This window comes from Dipodomys spectabilis, unplaced genomic scaffold (assembly GCF_019054845.1).
Source record: "Dipodomys spectabilis isolate Male_0828 unplaced genomic scaffold, ASM1905484v1 ptg000057l, whole genome shotgun sequence".
Classification (NCBI taxonomy): Eukaryota; Metazoa; Chordata; class Mammalia; order Rodentia; family Heteromyidae; genus Dipodomys; species Dipodomys spectabilis.
The window spans coordinates 410,879-434,199 of record NW_024870734.1 but is presented as its reverse complement, the minus strand read 5'-3'; positions in this window follow the sequence as shown (position 1 = coordinate 434,199).

The window sequence follows — 23,321 nt, the reverse complement described above, 5'->3', positions numbered from 1 at the left end:
AGGAGTTTCCAGAGAATTAAACTGTTTTCTGTTTTACTATGAGAAAATACTAAAATTATATTTTTTTTGAAAATTATGGCAGGTATATTGTGAAAATATTGTATATTTGGATAACAAATCAAGTTGATGAACCTCTGATAAAGAAAGGTGTAATTAATTCAAATTAGAAGCCAAATAGTGTTCATTTTTAAAAAGGTAATGCACATAGAATAATATTTACTATAGCAATACAGTGAAATTATACTTTATGTAACTTATATTTAGTTCAATTTTATTTTTAAGGTGATATATACAGGGGTTGCATTAATTGTAAGTTAGTGAATACATGACATGTCGAAATTTTACCTACTACCTCATTTTTCTCACAGTTTTCCTTTCCCTCCAAACCCCTCAGAAATTGTAATGTAAATTTCCAACATGTTGTCTTGTGAGTATTGCTATTGCATTGGTTTGCCCTTTGTCCTTTGTCTCCCCAATTTGTTGTTCATCTTGCCTTGTCAAATTGAGATAAATGCATGTGCAATACACACAGTACTGAAATCGAACACAAAAGAGGATAAACTGTAGGGGAAAACACAAAAGAAAAAAGAAATTACATAGTACATTAAAAAAAAAAACAACCACTAAGGAAAACCTCTATTTCCATACCTAGGTGTTCATTTTGCTCAACATGATCTTGTATGATCCTATATACAAAGCTTTTGAGCCATTCTGCTCATCTGCTAATATTATTCTATACATTTCCTATTATCACAAATGAGGAAAACTATGGAATCTGTTTCTTTGAGTCTTGCTTATTATATTTAACAGGATTTTAAAAAATATTTCCATTCCCTTTTGAATTGGAAGCCTAGACTTCAATATATATATATATATATATATATATATATATCACATTTTTTTAATCCGTTTATCTACTGAATGTTATATTGGTTTAAAACATGTTTGCATATAAGTATCACTTAGGGTCATTCAAAAATGACAGATGACACCTCCCCAGAAATACTAAAATCATGATTTCTACAAAAAAAAAGGATTTTATGGTGGTACAACTATTGAAATATCTGGATGAGTGTAATTTATATCTTGCACTGAATTAGGCAGGAAGATATCCAATATCATATGGGATAAAAATGGTAGTGACCAAATATTCCCTTGAGAAAGATATAGGAGGCTGCTAGAAGTATGAAGAAATTCAGATAATTTTGAAGAATTTAGAAATACAAGCTTAAATATGTTTCTTTAAATAAAAATTATGTAAGTGGAAGGGCAAAAGAAGGAGAAGAGAAGAAAATAACGGACAGCAGATCATTGTCCCAAGTTAGATATAAAAAGTCATAATCTAGAGTTCGGAGGAAGATGGAAGAAGGTCTAGGCTAAGCAAGGTTTCACGTAGACAACAGTTTTAGTGTTCAAGTCAACAGTCCTAGGCTAGAGAATCACACCTAGTGTGCCATCACAGTACAGAGAGTTTGGCCAGAGATGGAGTATCCAGGCAAGGAAACAGATCTGAGCATCAGAGGCTGGAGCCACCATGCCTACAGAGAGTGTCCAGTCAAAAAGATGCCAGACACAGTGTGTGTATTCTACTCAACACCAGGAAGAACTGACAAGGAACAGATATATTCATGCTGCAGATCACAGACCAGAGAGTGTCCAGTAACCAAGACTCTGGCATGAGTAGAACCCTGACATCCTCACTCCTTCTCAGAAAGCAGAGGAGGGAAGGCAGCCCCTCTCCCACCACCAGAGAGCTCCATCTTTGATACTGACAAAGGCCCAGAAATTGATACTGAAAAAGACCCAGACTTTTGACTGTGCAACTACAGGACTTTGGTTGATGCTTGCCTTAAAATAGAGTTCTAGCACAAAAATGGTGTTACTTTCCTACCAAATAGAGGCATTCATGGAATCCAATAAGAGACAGCTGAAAGAAGTCAGGGAGACCGGAAAGGGAATGTTGAATGGAGCCCAACAGAAGGAATGAGAGTCCAAAGAAACCATAACAGATAAACTAAGTGATTTGAGAATAAACACATCACCAAATAAAGTAATGAAGTTCATATAATATCTAAAACAAAGCTCCAACAAAGAATTTGAAGTCATCAAAGGTTACCAAATAGAAGGAAAAGAAATTAAAACAAAGTAGAAAGTCTTGAGAGCAGAGTAGACCAGGCAGAAGATCGAACCTGAGGGATTGAAGACAGGCAGGTTATTATAGAGAAAGAACATACAACTATCCAAGACAAATCCAAGAAATATGATAGATCTATACAACATTTGGAAGACACCCTCAGAAGGCCTAATCTGAAGATAATGGGTGTAGAGGAGCACCTAGAGTCAGAAGTTAATGATCTAGGAAATTTGGTTAGCATGTTCCAAGCAGAGAACTTCTCAAACATGCAAAAAGATATGCCTATTCAGATTCAAGAAGCTTTTAGAACCCCAAATAGACCAGACTAGGACAGAGTATCCCACCATTACATTGTAATCCCCACGGGATCAATTCCAAGGAAAAAATCCTTAAAGCTGTCAAGGAGAATAGATCAACCACTTACAAAGGGAAACCAATTAGAATAACCTCACATATCTCAGAGGAGACAATTACAGCAAGAAGAGCCTGGAATTATATATGCCATGCCCTAAAGACAAACAACTGTCAACCAAGAATACTATCACCAGCTATACTCTCCATAACCGAAGGATAAATAAAAACCTTCCATACCAAAGAACAACTGAAACACTATATATCCATCAAACCAGCCCTATAAATGACACTTAATGTTATCTTACACATAGAAAACCAACAAGACCACAATAAAGGCCAAGAAACCACACCCAAACTGAGAATTCAAGAACCATAGGAAGAACCCAGTTGCTGCAGCCACCAAGAAGGGGCATAAAATGGCAGGAACTCCCAAACAGCTCTCAATCCTAACTCTCAACATTAACGGATTGACTCTCAAATTAAGCAACATAGACTGTCAAGTCGGATTAAGAAGCAAGATCGATCTATCTGCTGCCTTCAGGAGTAACATATTGCCTATAAAAACAAATACATTTTCAATGTGAAAGGCTGGAAAAAAATCTGCCAAGCAAACAGCCCACATAAACAGGTAGCAGTTGCAATCCTAATAACAGATAAAATAGACTTCCAATTAAAATTAGTGAGAAGAGTTAAGAAAGGTTGCTACATACTAATTAAGGTATCTCTACTTCACGAGAATATTACAATTCAAAAAATCTATTCGCCAAACACCCAAGCACCCACATTTATTTAAGAAACACTACTTTCACTCAAATCTGACATAGATACAAAGACATTAATTGTTTGGGACTTTAACACACCACTTTCCACACTAGATAGATCAACTCAGCAAAAACTCAACAGAGAAACAGAGAGTTCTAAACAACTGCATAGATCAACTAAATTTAACCACTACCTAATATTTCAACCAGCAGCATCAGAATACACGTTTTTCTCAGCAGCACATGGAACATTTTCCAAAATAGACCACATGGGGAGTTCCGGGAAGATGGCGGAGGAGAACCTGGAGTCTAAACAAGCTCTCGCATAGAAAGCAGTTTTAGAGTTCCAGTGAACAGTCCTAAGCCAGAGAATCACACCAAGTGTGCCATCACAGGACAGAGAATTAGGCCACAGAGGGAAAATCCAGGCAAGGAGAAACATCTGAGCTCTTGCCAGCAGCCACTGCAGCGGCGGCAGCGGTGGTGACAGGCAAACACAGGAGCCATACGTGAGCCACAGAGTCCAGGACGAAGGAGCCAGATGCAGTGGGCAAGCGGATTCTACTCAACACCAGCAAGAACTGACAAGGAGCAGACATCTTCATCCTGCAGTTCACAGACAAGAGACGACCCAGGAACCAAGACTTGGCGTGAGTAGAAGCCTGACGTCCTCACTCCTTCTCAGGGAGCAGAGGAGGGAAGGCCACCCCTCCCCCCACCCAGTACTGGAGATCTCCATCTTGGATACTGACAAAGCTCTACAGAGCTGCTAGCTCCAACTCAAGCCTTTGAATAAACCGAGTCACTTAGCAGATCACAAGAACTTAACTGCGGCATGACCTGCCAGACTCAGCTCTACCCAGGGAAAAGTCACCCAGCTCGGGCGCCAGCCCTATGATTGGCTTTCTTCACTGGGTAATCAGAGCCAGAGGCTGCCCCTCCCTCTAGCAGCCTGGACAATCAATTGAAATTCAAAAAAACAGAAACCCTGAGAATGGCTCCAGGCTGTGCTCTGTGAGTTTTTCACAAACAAGCCCCTGGGAAAAGCTACTGTTTGTTGAAAGGCCTCAATTCTATCCAGAACCTAGCCTCATCACTGCATGCCCCTCTTTGGTGATACTCAAAGCAGATCTGCCTCCCATTGAACTAGCCTGGGAGGAGGATCGCAAAATCCTGGGTAAAGCAGAGCATTTTTCTGTCTGTTCGAACAAACTGACTTAAGAAACCAACCAAGCCACAGGACCACAAGCAGACCAGAGACTCCAACAAGAGGCTGATTATGGACACAAGGGAGATACAGGATTTTTTCCACCCCTCCCAAAAAAAATCAAAGAATTTTCTTCTTCTTCTTCTTCTTCTTCTTCTTCTTCTTTCTTCTTCTTCTTCTTCTTCTTCCTCTTCCTCTTCTTCTTCTTCTTCTTCTTCTTCTTCTTCTTCTTCTTCTTCTTCTTCTTCTTCTTCTTCTTCTTCTTCTTCTTCTTCTTCTTCTTCTTCTTCTTCTTCTTCTTCTTCTTCTTCTTCTCCTTCTTCTCCTTCTTCTCCTTCTTCTCCTTCTTCTTCTTTTCTTTTTCTAAAACGTTTTTTAATCTTTAATTTTTGCCTTTTTTGAAAAAAAAATTGTTTTCCAGTAACTTGTTTTTCCTCTTACAATTTTTATTTTAGGGACACGTGAGTGTGCATTTTTGTTTCTTTTTTTGTTTTCTTTCTCTTTTTTTTCTTTTTTAATTATCTTTTTGTTTTTTGTGTAGGTCTACTAAACTTCTGATCTTTTTTCTTCCTTTCTTATCCTTTTCACTTTTTCCTCTCTTTCGATCTTCGTTATGTGACTTAATTCTTGTCCTGCACATCCTCAGATAAACTCGCAGTTGACTATTAGACCCTATCCTCCATTGTGTACACACTTCATCCACAAATTAATTACTCAATTCAAAACTTCTGAGACTTAAATTCCTAAGTAGCAGTACTACGTCTTTATACCTATTTAATATTTTAGGCATTTTTATTTTTAAGTTTTTCACATCTCCTTTTTATCCCTCCCCTTCTCTCAATATATTCACATTCTTCTCTGAATAGATTGTTGTCGTGTCTGTATAATATTATTAATTTTTACTTTTCTATTTTTTCTGGTTTCTTTTCTTTTCCCTTTCCCTTTCTTCTTTTTCTCTCTCCCTATACTTTCATCCTACCCAACCTATTTCCTGCTTTGTGAGCTTAGGACTTACTTAACTCTCCCTGTGCCTCCCCACACCAATCTATTCCTATTTTTTACCCACATCTCTCCCTAATCCTAATAATTTGTGGTTTTCCAAATTCTTCTTTGTGGTTCGTAGACCATTAACATATAGTTGTTTGATGTTGAATAGATGTATCTGTTGAACTAGATTGTATCTGTAGACTATTGACAGTGCAAATTCAGACTTTGGTTGATGCTTGCCTTACGGTAGTGTTCTAGCACAAAACTGGTGCTATTTTCATCTCAAATGGGCAGAGTAAGCTGGAAAAAACACAAGAAAAATGGCAAATCCGGGTATCTCAATTCCCAATCTTGATAATCAGGGGACAGAACAGATAATGAATAATCCAGAGGAGAGTTCCTAAATAGCTCTACAAACACTGCTGGCAAACATGATAAACGAAAAGATTGAAAGCATACAAAGGAGTCTGTATGAGCGTGATTGGGGGAGAAAGGAGGCAATCCAAAAGTTTATACAGGAATATCATAAGCGTGTGGAAGCTACTCAAAAACTGATACAGGATTTGCGTGAGCAGCTGGAGAATACTCAAAGAGAAAGTCAGGAATGGCGTGAGCAGGCTGAGAACACTCAAAGAGAACTGCAGGAATCCCATGAACGGGAGGAAGCTAATCAAAGAGTAATACAGGAATTCAGAGAGCAGGAAGAGAATACACAAAGATCACTAAAGACATTCATGGAATCCATTAACAAAGAGCTGAAGGAAATCAGGGAGACCACAAAGGGAATGCTGAATGGAACCCAACAGAATGAATGGGAGTCCAAGGAAACCATAAACAATCAACTAAGTGATTTGAGAATAAACACTGAACACCAAATTAAGGAAGTAAAGAAGTTCATACAAGATCTAAAACAAAGCTTCAAAAAAAGAATTTGAAGCCATCAAAGCTGACCAATTAGAAGGAAAAGCAATAAAAAACAAAGTAGAAAGTCTTGACAGTAGGTTAGGCCATGCAGAAGATCGAATCTCAGGGATTGAAGACAGCCTAGATATTATAGAGAAAGAACATACAACCATCCAAGACAAATCCAAGAAATATGATAGATCTATCCAACATTTGGAAGACACCATCAGAAGGCATAGTCTAAGGATAATGGGTGTAGAGGAGCACCTAGAAACAGAAGTTAATGGTCTAAGGAATTTGTTTAACAGGATCCTAGCAGAGAACTTCCCAAACATGCAAAAAGATAGGCCTATTCAGATACAAGAAGCTTTTAGAAGACCAAATAGACCAGACCAGAACAGGACATCCCACTGTCACATTACACTCCACAGAGGATCAACTCAGACCAAGGCAAAGATCCTTAAAGCTGTCAAGGAGAAAAGATTAATCACCTATAAAGGGAAAACAATTAGAATCACCTTAGATTTCTCAGCAGAGACAATCAAAGCAAGAAGAGCCTGGAATGATGTATGCCAAGCCCTAAAAACAAACAACTATCAACCAAGAATACTGTATCCAGCTAAACTCTCCGTCACAACTGAAGGCCAAATAAAACCTTCCATAGCAAAGAAAAAATGAAACAATACATCTCCACCAAACCAGCCCTTTCCTTCCTTCCTTTTTAGTGCTGGGGATTAAACCCAGGGCCCTGTGCATATTAAGCAAGTGCCATAATACCAAGCAATGTGGTCATTTCAATCTCTCCAATTTCACTGCTACCTTGTTCCTGATACTTTACGTTCCTTGATCATAATATTTGGAGATTACTGAACTTCATAAGATTTTCTTCATTTTACAGAATATTTGTTTTCTCCCTTCCTATGTATCATGATACTGAGCAATAAGGATTTTCTTGAACTCCCAGGCAGAGTTCATGGCTCATCATCAGGTTCTACTTTACCATGTATATCATTATATTATTACATTTTTAATAACAATTCACTTAAAAAATTGTTTCTCTTCTTCAGTCTATTGGTAGTCCCATGTCCAATCTTAGCTTTTATATAAACAGGATAGAATTTTTCTTGTCTTATTTTCCACTTTTTGACTTGGTGAAAAATTTCCTGATCTTGTAGAACTGTTTTTATCCATGAATATTTTTTCAGGACATTTCTGCATATTGTGCATAATACAATTAAGAGATTTCCAGCCAAAGAAAACAAGTCAGAATTTTAGAGGTTATGAATGTACTCTGGGTTCTTGTGAACTTGGCACTGGATTTGGCATCTCAGTGTTACAGCAATATATATATATATATATATATATATATATATATATATATAGAAAGTGGCTTTCTTTTTGGTTTCCCATTTTGAGCCATATGAAGCATTTAAGGTGCATAGCAAGTTAACCATGGAAATATGAGCTGGTAATCTTTTTAAAAATATTTTTTATTGTAAAGAAACTGTATAGAGGGTTACAGGGTTACAGTTTCAGTACGGTAGTGAGTACATTTCCTATCGACCATTGTTACTCCCTCCTTTGGTTTCCCCCTACATTCCCTTCCCTCCTTACTTCCCCAACTCCTCCTTCCCCCTACCCTGAAGTTGTGAAGTTCGTTTTCAACATAGTGTATTGTACTTCTCATTGTTACAATTGATCAACCTGTATCCTTGTTTCAGCATTTTGTTGTTTTTTTTTCCCCTCCCCAAATTAGAAAAAGGTATATACATGATGTAGAGAACTGGAATCAAACACAGTGACAACAGAGGATATGTGAGCTGGTAATCTTTAACCTTCAAATTCCGAAACAAAAATGAGGAATGAATGAAAAAATTTGTTCATAAGGGAACCCTCAGCCTTCCGATTGATACTCTGATTCTTCCATTAAAATAAAATATTGTTAGAATCAATTTCTGATTCAGGCTAAAATGCTAATACCCGTGGAAATGATGATATTGAGTTTGTATTAGTTAAATATGCCTTCCTATTAATGAAATACCATGGAAAATATTTTTACAAAAACTGGATGATTGCAAGAGGGATTTTCGACAAAAGCATTATAGTGGGTAAGGTGTATAAAAGTTACAAAACTGGAACTGCATGCTTAGAAAAAGAATAACTTTACAGGGAGGAGTAAAGTACTGTTTTAGATGAGCCAAGTTAATATGGATCATTATGTAAGAAGAAATTTTGTATTTGGTTCTTTCTAACAACTAGTAGATACTTATCTATTTATAAAAAATAAATACTAGAATGAAAAATCCAAAAGAACTTTAATGATGCTTTTAATATTTTTGAGACAACAAAGATTTTCAGTGATAGGGAGAATTTAATTAATTATGGAATTTATATTCAATGGACTCCCATGTAATCATTTTAAATGATGTTCTTAGAACAGTATGAAATTTCTAAGGATAGGAAATATATGAATGATATAATGAGATGAAAAGTCAACTTATAAAGTAGGCTCACAACTGTAATCTTACCTATTCACAAGGATGAGATTTGTGTATCATGGTTCAAAGCTAGCCCCTAGAGGAAAATCAATTTAACCACCAAAATGACAGAAATGGGCCTGTTGCTAGCGCTGAGGAAAAAAAAAAAGCACAGAACAATGTGTAGTCCCTGGATTCAAGTTCCAGTTTGGGAAATAAGCAAATGAAGAATCAAATAAATATATGACCACAAATTGTAGGAAAATATGCATATGCGTACATGCATGGCAGAGGGGTCTAACTGTGGTGTTTCAGTGTTTACATTGTGGAGTTCCAAGTTGGGAACATCACAAACATTTAATTAAAGGAAATCAAATGTAACAATATGTTGGAAATGATATGTACACCTTGGGAGGGATTGAGAGAGTGAAGGAAAGAGGAAGAAAAATGAGAGAGAGGGTAACAAGTTAGATAAGAAATGTTATCACTACCTTACTTATGTAACTGTAACCCCTCTGTACATCACCTTGACAATAATATTATAATAAAAAATAAAAACAAAACAAAAGCTTTTATTTATATCATTATATATAAAGTATACTTTAAAAGAATTATAGGCATGTTTTAAATTTCTAATGTATTGCCCCACTCTACTGGAGTATACTGGAATATGTGCAGAATTACTTACACATGAGACCACAAGTAAGTACCCAAATAAGAATTCCACAAAGAAATGTCAACATGGACCAAAGGGTCCTACCCATAATACCTTCCTTCTATAGCAAATCACACAACCTCCAAAATCCACATAATTTAATCATTTAACGACGAATGATGAACCAATCTCTCCATTTGTAGAAATACATACTTGCGACAAGGATGGAAAAGGCACTGAGACCCAAAGTGAATGATGCACAATTTTAAGGAAGATTCCATAGATAAAGGAATGTGTCCCACACACTTCCAATTGTAAATCTGGGAAAGTCAGTCATCTTTGTCATACTAATAAAAACTACAAAAAAGCTAACTGTGGGATTCAAAAGATTGCATAAGAACAAGTGTTCATTGTGACAGCACAGTAACTTCAGTGCAAATTACTATGTCTCTCTTTCCTTGTCTTATACCCACTTCATTCTTGAATTCTGAAGGTGAGATTCTGGGAAGCCAGTTCCCTTGGGTCCAGTAATTAATGAAAGTGAACAGGTGATTGAAGATACAATTTCTTCACATAGTTCTTGGATTCTCATTTTTTATTAAGCTTACGGAGAAATAATGGGATTGCAAAACACAAGAAAGTCTTAACTTTTCCACTAATTTCTAAAATGCCTGCTGTAAGAACAACAAAATTAATGAAAGAAACAACTCAGAGACCATATAAAGCTATTTGTGGTCTATTGATACCAGGAGAAATTGAAATGTCACATATAAATACCAAATTACATTTACCAAGCACAAATCCTATTTCTTCACTGAGCTAATGTGATAATTACACATTTATATTTTCCAACAAAATCACCATTGAGAATACCACAGTCAATTTCAGTCACAGAAGCAAAGCTGCAAAGATCTGCTAAAATTTTTACATATTCTTTCCTGGAGTTGAGAGGGTTGATTCTGCTGACGTTGACTGTTGGATCCTCTTCCTCCTCACAAATAAGTGTGTCTATGTAGAACAATTTATACCTATATCTTAACTTCATGGATGTCTATCCTTTCTGGTTGGATCTGAGTACCACTTATGGAGCATATATAGCTTATGAACATGGACCATGCCTTAACAAGCTAAAACATTCTCTAAAACAGTTCTAACAGAAACATCTGTGATAATGGAAATATTCTATATATGCATTGTCTAACAGACTAGCCACTGGCTATATGTGGCTAATGAATCTCAAATGTGAATAGTTCTGAAAAATTAATTCTTCCAATTTCAGTTAAATGAAATTTTAAATAATAAGTTTCATCTACTCAGTTACCTGAACAGCTCAGTTTCCATATAAGGAGCTGAAGTTCTCAAAATATGATGATAAAATATAATCCAAGTGAAGAAGTTGCCATTAGATACTAACTGAATGCCTGTGAATTATCTGAGTTTTCTGTCTTATAGAATTCAGCCATCACTCACCTAGATTGATAGCTGGGAGGAAAGGGGTGGGAGATAAACACAAGCTACTTGGGATGCTGAGAATTGCTACTTGAAGATGTGGGTTATGCATGAAATTTTTCTATATTTAGTAGACAGCAAAGTGAGTGGAATCCTGAAGGTAGAAAAATAATATTTGTATTTCAATCAAACAGGTGCTCTGTTTATCAAAATGGGAGAGAAGTCAGACAGGTGAATTCTATACACATACTAACAATATAGAGAAAATTTGCTACATTCTATTCCATGATAGGCCCTGGCATAAACGTTGGCACTTTGTACATTCTCTGTACACTAAAAAACAGAAATGTAATCCTTTATTACTATTAAAATACATAGAATATCTTCATAATATATATTTGTGGGCCTATTTTTTCCTTAATTTCTTCCACATCTACATTAAGAAATGGCTCTAAGAGAAAAGCTTCTAAATGTGTTAAATTTGAATTCCTCCTATTTGTTTTGTTGAATTGTATTCTAGATAGGATTGATGACTTAGCTCTAGAAAAAATAATAAGTATTCTCAACAAATTGTCATGCCTCATTTATAAAGGGAGCTATGCGTTTATTAGGAGAAATATGTATTGGTCTTGTTAGCTAGGAACATTCAAGAAACAAAAGAAAAAGAACAATTCCACGGCAGTCTCAAGTGTTTGCATATCTTCAAGTGAACACTAGCTGCTCTATATTCCATAGTATATTTGCAAGCTTTTACTAAGCTATTGTCATCCTCCAGAGTAAAGTTCAGGCATGCCTATTGCTTATTATAAAGATTGAAGTTACTCAAACTCAGAACCCATTTTTTGTATAGGCTTCACATGGCTATCTTTACTTCAGGCAGTGGCACTGAGGGATGGGAGATTCACTTGAAATATATATACACATACATACATATCTCACTGGCTTTCTCTATTATTGTAAAAATTAAGTCCTTTTTGTCTTTGACCCAAGAGCATCATAAATCGTCTAGCATCCATTAAAGTGTGACAAGTTCATTATTAACTTGCAAGTAGGTTAAGTCTCTTGCTTCACACAATTCTAAGTACTCATATGAAGAAAAATATATACCTAGAGTTTTAGTGTGCTTCTATATTACGAAGTACTCAATTTTCATCTTATTTGCCCGGAGGAGTCAAAAATGCTTGATAGGAAATGTACCCATTACCTTGTCATGTAACTGTAACCCTTTTGTACAGTATTCTTGCAATCAAAAATGTAAAAAAGGAAAAAAAAACAAATTGAAAGTCACGTATTTCCATTAAAACTAACTAACTTTAAGGCCTGTAACTTTCTACAGGTTTTTAAGGACCAAATATGTTGTGGATATGCCCCAAGGCCTTTACGAAAAGCTAAGGGAGAAAGATTCAAAAGTGGCAGTAGATAGGTGACCAGAGCATAATTACTTTACTGTTACCTTTACTTCACTGTTACCATAGCAGGAGTGCAAATCAATATGATGGTTCGTAGTTACAGGAAGACATACTGGGAACTGACATCAATGAAGGGTCATTTATTGTAGAAAAACATAAATCAGGATGCACCAAAGGTTGCAATCAACAGTGTCCAAAAAAGCAACACAGAATGGGATAAAGTTATTGCAAGTATATATTTGATGAGTGGTTCACATCAAGAATATATAGAAAACATCATTGCAACAACACACAACATGATTTTACAATGTGCAAAAAACTCAGATGTTTCTCCAGAGAAGACAAAGTGTTAACACGCCAATGAAGAAGGTGTTGAACATCACTAATCACCACGAAAGTGTAAGTCAAAATAATGAAGAAAATTACCACCTTATATGAATTAGGTAGGATCACTACAAAAAAATAAAGTAACAATATTGACAAAAGTGTGGTAAAATTGGAACCGTTCTATGGGAAACAGAATGGCATCTTTTCAAACAATTAAAAACAGGATTATTCATACCTGTAATCCTAACAACTCAGGACAGGAGGCTGAAATCCAAGGATCACGGTTCATGGCCAGCCTGGGCAGAAAATTGGAAGTGGATCTGTGGTTTAAAGTAGTAGAACTCTAGCCTTGAGGAAAAGTTCAGGGACAGTGACTTGGCCCTGAGTTCAAGCCCCATGACAAAAAATTCAAAAAAAAAAAGAAAAAAAAAGAGAGTTTTCATGTGATCCAGTGACTCCACTTTTGGGCATATACTCTAAACATCTGAAAGCAAGGTCTGGAAGAGATCTTGTACACTCATATTCACTTTGTACAATACTCAAAACATGGAGGCAATCCAGTGGCCATCAACAAATGAATAACTAAAGCAAATGTGGTTTATACATACAGTGGTATATTATTTCAACTTTAAAAAGAATTAGGGGGCTGGGAAGATGTCTCAGTGTTTGAGCGCTTGCCTTGCATATATGAGGCTCTGGGTTCGATTTCTTAGCACCATATAAGCAAAAAGAAAAAAGCCGGAAATGGCGCTGTGCCTCAAGTGGTACAGTGCTAGCCTTGAGCTTAAGAGCTGAGGGACAGTGCCCAGGCCCAGAGTTCAGGTCCCACGACTGGATCCCCCCCCCCAAAAAAAAGAATTATGTTGAGACATATACTATATTATGGATGAATCTTTGGAACACTGCTAAGGGAAAAAAGGCAGTCATAAAAAGATCAAATATTACATGAGTCTACTTATATCAGTAGTTACATAGAACAGTCTAAGAGATAAAGGAAGCAAAATCATACTTGATGTATACCTTGAAGCAGAGGAGAGTGGAAAATTGTTTTAATGAATAAAGAATTTGAATCTTGGAGGATGTAAAGTGTGGACATTGAGATTGTACAATATTGTAAATGTACTTATTACTACTATGTTCTATTCTTAAAATGCTTAATAAAACCTGGGAGAGAATTATGAAGGGGTTAAGCATAATCATGGTACATTGTATGCCTATGTTGATATATCAAAATGAAAAATCCACTTATTTAAGTAAGTAATGCTTCTGAGTTGAAAAAAGGCAATAAATTTTAAGTGTGCTAGTTTAAGTCAGAGGGCTTTGCTTCTTCAAAAAAGCAATTTAGACATCCAATTTCTCTGTCAACATAGTGTTGATGGGACATCACAATGTACAGTGCCCTGTGAGTAACAAGTGCTTATGTACCACTCAGAGGGAGTTAAACCATTTCATCTGGGTAGTTATGGAAAAAAGGTAATGGTTGGAACTGGCTCCAACATGGTGGGGATGAATGATGCAGCAAAAATACACAGCCTTTTCCCATGAAGCTTTAGGTGCTAACACATGGATTTTTCTGACTGGGGAGTGTCCCTCTACTAACCATCCAACCAAAAGTGTTTTCTGTGCTTCTGCTCTGAGATGGGGCATCCAATAAGGAAAAATTCCATACTAATGCTCTGAGACTAGGAAACCAATTATGAGACACTATGTCCCTCTTTTTGCTGGGGAGTCTGTTTCACTGCTCTGTTTTTGCTTTGAGGAAGAGACTGTTGCACTGCTCTCTTTTCGCTTTGAAGAAAATCTGCTTTAAAAACTGTTCTGCTCTCGAATTCTTTAAAGAAAACAAACCCGAGACATAGTCAATACTGCTATGCTGAAGATGTTGCATGGAAGGAAGCCTTGACCTTCGCTTTGAGACTAGATTTAGAATTCGATAACTTAGGTGCTGTGGTTTCAGATTAATCTGAACCGGCTAATGTCTGCATTTTCTCAATTCTTCTAACTAGAATCTCTAAAGTATTAGGAAAAAAACAAAACAAACAACAAATAAAAACAACAAGAACCTGATATTAGGCTAGAAACGGCTCCAGAAATTCTCAGATTTCTTCTTTTTTCTTGTATGAATCTAATAAATGAAAAGTTAATGCAGCAAACTAGCATGTTTAAGGTGTTAATTTCTGTAGAATATGGTTTCTTTTCTTCCTCTTATTCTGAGATAGAAATTGATCTATTCTAAAGCCAGAGGATATGTTTTCTTCACAAGCTAGATCAGGTTCGCTGAATTTTGCTTTCTTAAAAATTGCTTAACTCCTGTAAGAGGGAATTGAAGACTGCTAGGCAGGAGGGATTGAGTGTGAGATGTGGGAAGTGTTCTCATACTCTGCATCTAGAGGGCTAGAAAATATGATGATCTGCTCGCTGCCTCAAGCAATTTAGAAAGTGGCTTGCATTTTCTAAAACCTACATCCAAACTTTCACCTTTTTCCCCCCAAGAATTCCCCCTCAGGCTTCTTCTTGCCATAGTGTCTTGACAGCATAGAACTGCTTTGCCTCAGAAATGTGGCATCAGAAGTGTGCCCTGTGGTCAGCCATGCAGCTTGTATCTGACTGATTCATCTATGGCTCTGAAAATGCTGCAGCTCAATCTGTGCTCTGTGCTCAGGGTTCAGTAAGAGTGCTTAAGTTCATAGCTACGTGCTTTCAGAGAGCAGTCTTTCCTCTTTCTATTAGCAGTAGGAGCACAAGTACAAGACAGGTTCTTTATAATGAAGCAGCCACACATAGCTGTTGGTTTCATAACCACTTGCTGAGGCGAGTTTGCCAAGGGAACCTAGGCAATATGCAAGTAAGGTGTTTTCACCTGGAAGCTCATAAGCCTCCATTCCAAAAAGGGAGCTGCTTATAATAAATTCTGTCTGGAAATGGACTGTGTAGGAGTTAGAATAATCTTTTTCTCTGAAAATGATGGATTGAGGGAAAGCATTGACTAAGCATAATCATCTTCCAAAAAGCTATATAACTAAAGTATATCCTGTTACTAAAATCGTTCTAGGGACTTGAGGAATAGTTTAACTCATAAAGCACAAGCTGAGTAAGAATTTTCTAACAATTGCTGGCCTGGTTGTCCTGGTCTAGTGGATTTCTCTGAAACTGTTAACCCCTTTCAAAATAACCAGCTGAGCTTCAAAAGAGCCAATAGAGCAAGATTGTGAACACAACCTGCGATCAATACCAGAAGTAGTAACTCATTAGGGATATAACCTGGGAAGACTTCCTACTGAGAGTGGTTGCTTCCTGTCAACACATGCCCTTTAACAGAGCTAAACTTTGCCAAGTTGAAGTTCCTTTCAACTTGGTGGTCTTTCGGGTTACAGTAGGGGAGTATTCCCAACAATGTTGGGACTAGTCCAGGATCCATGTTATGCAAGGGATATGTAGGGAGACTCTCAGGAGGAGCCACATTCTGACTTGTTGAGATAGCTCAAGGTTGGGTTAAACACCATCTGTTGTGGTAAAGGAAGGAAAATGTATCAGCAATTTCAGGAAAGAGCCCAAGGAAGCACCTCAATTAAAAGTAATCTCATGCATTAGCCATGAGAGGAAAAATTGGACTAGAGCATACTACCTGGGTTGTTGGGGATTTTTGTGGGCTGAGTGTGTCTTAGGCACAAAGAGAACTTGAGTGTCGATGTGTGTATTCAATCTCTGGCCCAAGAATAAACATGCTGGAACTAGAGGAATCCATTGTTGAGAAATCTCCAGTAACGGGAGAGTTAAATATGAGAAGGGTTCACAAAAAACTTACAATAGGGAGGATTAAGTGCACCAAAAACAGAAATCACAAGAGACCTGCTAAAATGGGGAATAAGAATTCTAGGCCTAAGGAACCCAAGAAAAATGATCTAAGGACCTGCTTCTGATAATCCATTGGGAGAATGTTGACAAAGGTCTGAGAACACTATTAAATAATGGATGATTTTATTATGGAGCTCTGTAATGTGCATTTGTCCAAACAAAAACTTGTTATGAATTTGTGCTTGCATGTGTGTGTTTTAAATCTTATATCCTGAAAGGGGAACTCAAAAAAGTCCTACTCACTAAACTCCCTCAGCTGCCCACTTTAACTCTGAAGACTATATTGATCCTCTAGCTGATCCAAGGATGTATGGCATTGAACCTTATTTTCAGAAGCAGACTCTCTGGGTAGACTTAAAATTCAAGTCAAAAGCCAGGTGCCAGTGGCTTGCAATCATAGCTACTCAGGATCTGAGAATTAGAGTTCAAAACCAGCCCAGGCAGGAAAGTCTCTGGGCCTGGGTGCTGTCCCTGAGCCCTTCAGCTCAAGTCTTATGATGAAGAAAATAATGCTTGGGTGAAATGGGTTAAATCTTCTGCCCACCATTAATGTTAAGATTCTGTGGCACAGAAACCAGAAAAACAAGTGGTCCACTTCCTACTATGATAAACCCCAGATCCCCAAGGGCATGGATGCATGATCTGTCAGTCAAACACGGCCTGGGAAAACTTGTAAGACCCTGCTGTTGCTGTTACTGTTCACAAGAGTATGGATCTAAGACAAAAAACCTATCTTCCCAAGACAACTATACCCCTTGCTTCTCTAGGTAGGGGGAGGGATAATTGGCATTTCTGGGAAACTTATCAAGATGCAGTGAAATCCAAACCTTGAAGAGAAGAGCAGTAATCAGTAAATATAGCCAAGGGAGATGTCTAATGTTATTGCGGACCAGTGTTGTAACCCTTCCTGGCCAACTAGAGTAGAACCTGTACTTTGGTTCAATTGGCCATCCCTTTCACCCTAGCATTTCATCCACCTGTCCATTCTCAAACATTTTATACTAGTTAGGAGAGACCCCTTCCCTAGAGGGTCATTCGTACTTCTTAATTACTTAGGGCCTTTTCAGGATCCCCCCCCCCCCCCGCCTAAGTTTCCAAAAAGTTCAAAGCCTGAAACCAGACAGCACCTTATCAATCAGTTTTATTCTTATGATTAGTATAAATAAAATATTTTGGGGGTTGGGAGTATGGCTTTGTGGTAAATTGTTTGGCCAACATGTATGAAGCCCTGTGTTTTATTCCTTGGGACCACATAAACAGAAAAGGCTGGAAGTGGCAATGTGGTTTAACTGGTAGAGTGCTAGCCTTGAGCAAAAGAAGCTCAGGAGGCCCCAGGACTGGCAAAAATAAAATATAGAGTAGAATAAAATCAAAAGAGGTTTGCTAATTATACTAATTTTTTTAAACCAATAAACTAAATGCTCTAGTAGGATGGCATGGGAAAATTAGCTCTAGAAACATTATCTGACAAGGGAAGAGCTTCTGTTATGATTGGAGACCAAAGCTGCACAAAGACCCTTTTTTTGGGGGGGGGGTCCAGTCGTGGGACCTGAACTCTGGGCCTGGGCACTGTCCCTCAGCTCTTCAGCTCAAGGCTAGCTCTCTACCACTTGAGCCACAGTGTCACTTCTGGCTTTTTTATTTTTTGCTTATGTGGTGCTGAGGAATCGAACTCAGGGCCTCAGGCATGCAAGGCAAGCACTCTACCACTGAACCACCTTCCCAGTCCCTGCACAAAGACCTTAGAAGGTTTGAACATTGGCAAGTGAGTTAACTAAAAATTCAGAGGAAGAGCTGGGAAGGTGGTTTAGCTGTAGAGTGCTTGCCTTGCATGCATAAACCCCTGGCTTTGATACCTCAGCACCATGTAAGCAGAAAAAGGACTGTGGCTCAAGTGGTAGAGAGCTATCCTCGAACTGAAGAGCTGAGGGAGAGTGTCCAGGCCCAGATTTCAGGCCTCACAACCGACAAATCTAAGAACAAAGAAAAGAAAAAGAAAAAAAATATGGGCACTGGTGGCTCACGCCTGTAATCCTAGCTACTCTTCAGGCTAAGATCTGAGGATGGTCATTCAAACTAGGCAAGGCAGGTAAAATCTGTGATACTCTTATCGCTAATAAATCACTGAAAACTGTAAGTGGTGTTGTGGTCAAGTGGTAGAGGACTAGCCTTGAGCTGAAGAGCTGAGGGGCAGCACCCAGGCAAAATGTTCAGTTCCAAGACCGACCAAAAAAAAAAAAAAAAGGCAAGTTACACCTACAAGGTTTCCTATGAAGAGGGCGGAAGGGTTTCCTACCAAGAGGGAAGGAGTTTTGGGGATTTCTATCTAACAAGAATGCAAGTTTCCCTTCTAGTGGGCAGGGACATTACCTTCTAGTAAGGAGGGTGTTACTGATAAAATTGGTCAAAACATGATTCAGTTACATAATGTTCAGATAAATGTCTAATGTTTGACTTGTGAAAACATCCTGCTTGGGGAACTACAAACACTCTTAATGCCCTTAAAGTGATCATGCTTAGTTCCAGGGCCTCAATGGACACTTTAGTTAATCTTACGATATGATTGCAAATTCAATCTTGGAGCAGACACTCTGTGTATGTCTTCCAATTTTGAGTCTACCCAGATTTAAATTGAGACTGAATAAGTGAGGTAAATACTGTGGTGATTCTGTCCACAAAAGGACTACTGCTATGACTGTGTGGCAGGGAGGCCACACAAGAGGTCCTATTTGTGCTGTCATAGAGCTCAGAACCCATGTGCATGAAATTCATGATAGGTCAGCAAAATGTGATCCGAGACAACTTGGAACACCTTGTTGCTCGTCTCAGAAGCAAGAGCCTATTTCAAAAACCCCTGAAACTGATCAGCTCCATTCTTTACAGGTCAACTACTTGGGGAAAATTGGACATTTCTGGGAAACTTACCTGGATGTAGTGAAGGCCAACCCTTTGAGATGAGCAGTAAGTACAAATCATAGCCAGGGGAAATGTCTGGTGGTATTACAGGAGACCACTATTGGAGATGTTACTGACCAAGTGGACTGGAAACTGTGCTTTGGTTCCATTGCCCAATCCACACCTGACCATTCTCAAACACCTTAAATTAAGTAAGGAGAGACTTCTTAGTTAGCTGGTCATTCAAACTTTATATTTGCAAATACAAACTACATATTTACAAATTTAATATTAACTTAGGAGCATCTGAAAATTTCCCAAAGAGCTTAAAGCTAGAAACCAGAAAAAGCAGCTTAAATTAGTTTTATTCTGTTGCTCTCGACAATCTATGATCTCCATAGTTGAATTATTCCAATATGTGCTTTTATTTATCAGCAAGATTTGTTTATTGGAAATGCCACCGTGTAAAAGTAACTAGGATTGCATGGGAAAAATTGGTCTAAATATAATACTTGACCAGATAAGATTGTGATAAATGAAATGAACCCCAACATAGGGGCACAAGTGTTTTTTTCATTTCTTGCTGTTGATTCTAACATATTTATAATGTTCCATGTGATTTTTGTTTATTTGTACTCTGTCCCCCCAAAAATGGCATAATCCCTCTTTCCAATGTTTTTGATGTTGGTGCCCTCCATCTTGTATATACACTTCTCTAGTTTGGGGAGGGAAAGGGAAAAAACAGAATACTTAAATGGGAATACAGGTTGACCCATTGTAACAATGAGATGCGCAAGACACTGTTAAAAAACAAACTTTACAATTTAGGAGGGGTTCGGGGGGAGTGTATAGGGTAGTTTTGGAGCTAGGAGGTTAAGGATGGTAGGGGACATATAAAGGAGGAGGTAACAATGCTTGATAGGAAATGTATGCCTTACCTTGCTCATGTAACTAACCCCACTGTACAGTATTTTTACAATAAATATATAAAAATAAAAGAATAAATATACTTCAAAGGTAATCTGTGTGGTGGTTGGAGACCAATGATACAGAAAGACTTACAAGGATTGAATACGGGAAACAAATTACCTAAAAATTGAGATGATGCTGAGTATAATCCTAAATGCTCAGGTGGCTGAATTCTGAGGATATGTGTTTGAAGCCCACCCAGACAGGAAAGATGAGACTTTTATTTCCAATGAAGGTGCAAAAAAAGATACTACTGGAGTTGTGGTTAAAGTGGTAGCCTTGAGTAAAACTGCTCTTGGACAATGCCCAGAGCATGAGATCAAACCCAAGACCAGCCCCCAGTCACTTATAAAAAAGGTTGTGTGTCTGTGTGTGGTGGCAGAACCCTTTACTAGTTTCATGATAGAGCAAGCATTTTAACAATGATTCATGGTGTCAATATTTACCTCTTTATTAATTGTTTTCATAGTAATGTGTGCATAGGTGCTTTATCTCTTCTATAACCGGTTTTGTTCAGTGACTGACTGAAAAACTGCTTTAATCAAACCCTTTTTTAAATCAAAATACTGCTGAATAGAAAAGTCAATTATTATTGTTTGGAAGAAAAGAAAGAAAAATCAGATGGGAGAATTGTAGAAGTTAAATATTGAAGGGCTTGACTGATATAAGCACTGGCCTTGTAAAGGTAGTCAAAACCTTACCAATGCTATTTTAGAGAAGTGCTAGGGGCTAGAGGCATGGCACTAGTAGTAGAGCACCAGTTGGGTAAAAGGTGGTTATTTTTCATATGGTCAGGTGTTTGGATTTGGTTGACTATTAAAGCTTTTGACTGGCTTGAAAGGGGTCAAAAGTTTGAGCCATCATTAAAGATGATCCCAAAGCTCAAATTCATGGGAGCCAGTGTTGGGCTGCCTATCCACTGTGCTTATTCAACTTGGACATGCGACAGGATGCCTTCTGCAGGTGTAAACTTTGCCATACTGAGATGGTGTTTGTAGGATACCTTAATTGCTCCTGGTATTTCCAACACAGATCTTCTGTGCCATTCATGAGGGATCCTAGAAGCCCCTCATAGGAGACACATTCAGCCGCCCTGTTGAGTCAACTTCCTGGATGGTCTAAACATGCCATCCTTGGTAGCTGATAATGGAACTAGGTATAAAGTTAATCTGCAACATCAGGAAGAGCCACAAATAGGCACCCTCAGAAGCAAGCAACCTCATGAATTGGCCTTGGTAGACAAAAATGAAACTATGTATCCTGCTTTGGTACTTGCGTCTTTGTAGGTATGGCGTGTGAGAGAAGTGTCTTAGATTCAGGCTCTTAAATTCTTTCTAAGAGTCTTGATTTGCAAATTCATTTGTCCACCTAGGAAGAGTGAAAAGTTGGAGATGGAGTCATCTCTGAGAAGAATGTCTAATAATGTAGTCGAGAAAAGGGAAGAACAAGAAATACAGTCTGAAGGGCAAAGTGTACCAAAAAATCTTACTCCCATTAGAGCATGTCTTTGTGATTTAAGAATTCTAAACCTAGGAAGCTCAAGAAAATTGGAGCTAAAAAGCCTCCCTCAGACATGCTTAATATTGTCTCCTTTTAGGGAGAATGTGGGGAAAGATATGAAAATATGTGTTAAGGCTGATTTTTATTTTTGAGCTTAATTTTAATGTTCACTTGGTAAACTTAATCCACTATATCCCTGTCTCTGTGTAAATACCCATCAACATGAAATATAAAGTGATTTTGATAAAAAATAAAAATGACTCAGAAGAAATTATAAATGCAAAAACAATCTTCACAGGGCTGGGATGGTGGCTCAGTGGTAGAGCGCTTGCCTTGTATGCATGAGGCCCTGGGTTCGATTCCTCAGCACCACATAAGCAGGAAAAAAAAGCCAGAAGTGGCGCTGTGTCTCAAGTGTTAGAACTTTAGCCTTGAGCTGAAGAGGTGAGGGACAGTGCCCAGGCCCAGAGTTCAGGGCCACGACCTGACCAAAAAAACAAAACAAAAACAAAAAAACAATCTTCACAGAAGCAAACTCTCAAAGATAATTCATAACTTTGACAAGGATAAAGTGGGTGAAGTTAGTATATATGAAAAGTATGACAATGCACAAAAACATAAAAAGATACTCATATATTTCATTATATAACCCAAAGCAGAAAGCAAAGGTTGTTTAGATGATTTTTAAAACCCAGTCTCTTAGGTACTGGGAAGGTGGTTCAATGTTAGAGTGCCTGCCTTGCATGCATGAGGCCTTGGGTTTGATTTCTCAGTATCACATAAGCAGAAAAAGATGGAAGTGGTGCTGTGGCTCAAGTGGTATCACTAGCCTTGAGCTTAGGGACAGCATCTAGGCACCAGAGTTCAAGCCCCATGACCAACAAAATAAAAATAAAATCAAAACAAAACACAGTCTCTCACTTTTGTGACCTCAATTCTGTAATAACCCTGCTTCAGCCTAGGGCTAATATTTTAGGTGTGGACATTTATCAACACTCCTGAATCAGACTCTATTTGATCATTTTTAAATACATATTTTGTTCTTAATTTTCCTCTTTATAAATTCACATGCACCTATAAAAAATGGTGTGGCCATCGCAGTAATCTTCTCAAAGTACCTCCTAATGACAACTTACAAAAAGTTGTATTATATTACAACAAGGAAAACAATGCTATAAATAAAGGAAACCAATAATTAAATATTAATGATTAATACAATAAAAAACGAAACAATTACCAGTGTTTTCAGTATTTGAAGTGTACTACAAATTAGATTTATTATTGTCATATTTCTTTACATTTAACACAAGAATTTACATTTCCACAAGAATTTTATAGGCTATAAGTAGTGTTTAAATCACCCACTAAGATTACCATTTATAGTTCACCTCATAATTTGTATGTGGCTTATATCATCATTTGTTCCTCACTAACATAAA